Source organism: Vombatus ursinus, unplaced genomic scaffold (genome assembly GCF_900497805.2).
Source record: "Vombatus ursinus unplaced genomic scaffold, bare-nosed wombat genome assembly UNPS02004099.1, whole genome shotgun sequence".
Taxonomy (NCBI): domain Eukaryota; kingdom Metazoa; phylum Chordata; class Mammalia; order Diprotodontia; family Vombatidae; genus Vombatus; species Vombatus ursinus.
The window spans coordinates 678909-683164 of NW_020943877.1; the positions used below are offsets into that span (position 1 = coordinate 678909).

A 4256-nucleotide genomic window follows, 5' to 3' on the forward strand; every position below is an offset into this window, starting at 1 on the left:
CCCCCCCTTTATTCTATTCTGTCTTTTGATCCTGTCCTCCTCAGAAGTGTTTGCTTCTGATTACTCCCTCCCCCAATCTGCCCTCCACTCTATGATCCCTTCCCCCTGCTCTCTTATCCCTTTCCCCCCTATATTCCTGTAGGGTAAGATAGCTTTCCACACCTAATTGAGTGTGTATGGTATTCCCTCCTTAAACCAAATCTAATGAGAATAAGATTCACTCATTCCTTCTCACCTTCCCCAACTTCCCCTCCAATGTAAAAGCCTTTTTTGTCTGTTTTTTGTGAGATAATTTACCCCATTCTACCTCTCCCTTTTTCCTTCTCCCAGTATAATCCTCTCTCACCCCTTAATTTTATTCTCCAGATATCACCCATTCATCTTCAACTCACTCTGTGCCCTTTATTTATCTATACATATAATTTTTTTCCTTCCAACTACCCTAATACCGATAAAGATCTCATGAGTTAAAAATATCATCTTTCCATGTAGGAATATAAACAGTTCAACTTTAACAAATCCCTTATGATTTCTCTTTCCTGTTTCCCTCTTCATGCTTCTCTTGAGTCTTGTATTTGAAAGTCAAATTTTCTATTCAGCTTTGGTGTTTTCATCAAGAATGCTTGAAAGCCTTCTGGTCCCTTAATGTAGAAGCTGCTAAATCTTGTGTGATCCTGATTGTATTTCCACAATTCTTGAATTGTTTCTTTCTGGCTGTTTGCAATATTTTCTCCTTGACCTGGGAACTCTGGAATTTGACTGCAATATTCCTAGGAGTTTTCCTTTGAGGATCTCTTTCAGGAGGTGATTGGTGGATTCTTTCAATTTCTGTTTTACCCTCTGGCTTGAGAATATCAGGGCAGTTTTTCTTGATAATTTCTTGAAAGATGATGTCTAGGCTCTTTTTTTTGATCATGGCTTTCAGATAGTCCAATAATTTTTAAATTCTCTCTCCTGGATCTATTTTCCAGGTCAGTTGTTTTTCCAATGAGATATTTCACATTATCTTCTATTTTTTCATTCTTTTAGTTTTGTTTTACAGTGTCTTGATTTCTCATAAAGTCACTAGCTTCTAATTTCTCCATTCTGATTTTTAAGGAAGTATTTTCTTCAGTGAGCTTTTGGTTTTCCTTTTCCATTTGGCCAATTCTTCTTTTTAAGGCATTCTTCTCCTCATTGGCTTTTTGGACCTCTTTTGCCATTTGGGTTAGGCTAATTTTTAAGGTGTTATTTTCTTCAGTGTTTTTTTGGGTCTCCTTTAGCAAGCTGTTGACTTGTTTTTCATCATTTTCTTGTATCACTCTCATTTCTCTTCCCAGTTTTTCCTCTACTTCTCTTACTTGCTTCTCAAAATCCTTTTTGAGCTCTTCCATGGCCTGGGATCAATTCATATTTTTCTTGGAGGCTTTGGATGTAGGAGCTTTGACTTTGTTGTCTTCTTCTGGTTGTATGTTTTGATCTTCTTTGTCACCAAAGTAAGATTCTATGGTCTGACTTTTTTTTTGCATTGTTTGCTCATTTTCCCAGACAATTATTTGAGTTTTAAACTCTTTGTTAAGGTATGGGTCTGCTTCCAGTGTGGAGAATGTACTGTCTCAAGCTTTGAGGGTTTTGTGCAGCTGTTTTCAGAGATCCTTCTAGGAACCTGTAAGTTTTCATTTCTTCCAAGGTGCTATGATAAGGGGCGAGATGTTTACTCCTTTCCTGGCCTGTGCTCTAGTCTATGAGTGACCACAAGCACTCTTTTCTGCCTTGGAACTGTGAGGAGGATTCCCTCTCCACTGCCACTACAAGCTCCACTACACCAGCGCTCCTGCTCACCCCAGGACTGCCACCCAGAACTGTGACCCAGATCCCAGCAAAGGCAAAGGAAAAGAATCCTGCCTCAGTACCAACAAAGAGATCCCTGTAATCTCCCTGTGATTAGCTACTCGATTCCCCCTCAGTCTGTGGACCAAGAACTCTGGAAGCAGCTGCCTCCCCCGGGGCCATGCTGGCACTGGGGCTGGGACCAAGCTTCTCTCTCACAGTCACAGACTGAAGGGTCTACTGATCTAAGTTGTCTTTGGCCTTTGTGTGTTGAGAAGTCTGGAAACCACCACATCTGCCCGTGATTCAGTCCTCTGAGGCCTGTTCCAGGTTCACTGAGGCCCGTTTTGCCTGTGCATCCACATTGAATTGTGTTCCTCTCTGAGCCTGATGCAATAGACCTTTCCAATCAACCATCCAGATTGGCTTGGGCTGGAAAGTTGTTTCACTCTGTCTTTTTGTGGGTTCTGCTGCTCTAAAATTTGTTTAGAGTCATTTTTATAGGTATTTGGAGGGGTTTGGGGGAGAGGTCAAGCAAGTCACTGCTTTTACTCCACCATCTTGGATCCACCTCTAAATGGTTAATTTTGAATATCACCAGTTATTTACTCACAGTGCATCAACTGCAAAAAGAATCTATGCCCTTAAGTGGAAAAACTAAACTTCCTCAAAACCTCCAAAGATTTTCACTTAAGATATGTGTCCACTTCGAATGAAAAAAATTTTTTTTTCTTTTCTAAAACTGCTATCACAGCTTTTGAACAAATGTCTTCTTTTGGTATGCTTTTTACTTTCCAATTTACTTGCTGGCCTGTTCTTCAAGGAATTTTGAATCATTGCATTATGTTTAACTGCAGCCATACATATAACTCTGCTGTGGACAAAAACCAAGGCTCTCTCCATGGTCGTCTCTCTTTCTTTTTTTCCCAGAAGACAGAGTCAAGTGTCTTTTTTGGCCGCTGCAGGTTTTACAGGTTAATTTGCAAATTGATGTAAAATAAACTGAATAGCAATCAACAGAAATTAAAATTTTGTTTAAGGCAACATTGTAAAGTAACAAATTCTTGGTATTACATGCCTTACATGATCTATTTCAAACCATAAAGATACACATCTTTACATGTGTCACTGTTACAAGACAATAAATAAATTTTAACAGCTAAAACATTTAAAAAATACACTGAGCTTATGAAGGCTCAAACAAAATTTGCAATGTATGTTCTGTACATGCTGCTGTCAAATGAAGGGCTACTTTCTGTACATCACTCCTCTTGAAGTGCAGGGTTCTATTTCCTTTCATTTGACCTAGAGTGACTATGAGACCTGAAAAAGGAATATGAAGGCTTACAATTTCTCTCCCATGACAACGATCTCTCTTTTCTTCTATCTTTTGAAAGGGACCTGTCCTCAAGAAAAGCTTCTTCTTTGTCGTGATCTGCATCAGGGTGGAAGACTTCTCTGAAAATCATCCCTTGGGCAATGACCCCACGAAGGTGGTGGACCGCAATTATGACTTCTTTTCTCACCATTTGAAAGTTCCACCCTTTCCCAGTAGCCACAAAATGTTCTTCTTCTAGTTCTCTAACAACATCAGCTGTATCTCTGGGATCTTCAAATTCAGTAATAGCAAAGCCAGGAGGATTTCTTGCAACCTATACACTTCAGAATGGTCCATAATGTCCAAAAGCCCACTCCAATTCAGTCTTGTTGCTATTGTTAGCAAGGTTACCTACATAAACCTTACAATCCAGTGGACAAGAGTCATGATGCATCTCGGATGCTGTGGCTTTACAAGCAGGGATCCGACTCCCACCACTCAACTGGGTTCTTCCCAGCTCCTCCTGACTCTGGCCACATGCAGCTGTTGCTCTACTCCCATGATGTCCACAAAATGGTACACTGGGCCTTTCTAAATCTCAGTTTCCATACCTTTAAAATAGAGATAATAATACATCCCAGGGAGGTTGTGAGAGTTAACTGAGTTATACATGAGTAGCCCAGACCTGAAGCTGTTAGCCCAACCCTCACTCACACTGGGACAGGGCAGGTCCCAGGGGGCATCTGTTTATATCTCCCCTTCAATGTGCTAGACATAACTACTAAGAGCTTGGGGCAATGTCATGACTCATGGGCTTCCACTCGTGCATTTCCCCCATGAACATCAGTTGATATCATTTAGCTAACCTGACCTTCTTAATGATCAGAAAGGTATAGTTGTTATAGTCCAGAGTGGTAGAGTTGGCATAAAACTAATTCTAAACCCCAGAGTCACCCTCTAGTACACACAAAGTCCAGGAGAAGGTGGGCTCCAGAGTAGAGAACACGGGTGGCAAAGGGTTAACATCCACTTCCTTGAAGTCCTTTTGCTGGAGTCCTCAAGATATTCTCCTCACTTAGGGTGTTGCGTATCGGCTGGGCTCCTTATAAAGGCTTACCTCTGCTTGTCC

The 4256-nt window shown here is 40.9% G+C and overlaps 1 pseudogene; it reads right to left on the minus strand.

Moving 5' to 3' along the window:
- Window positions 1–3095: 3095 nt before the first annotated feature.
- LOC114053501 lies at window positions 3096–3588 on the minus strand (annotated as a pseudogene).
- Between the last annotated feature and the right edge of the window lie 668 nt (window positions 3589–4256).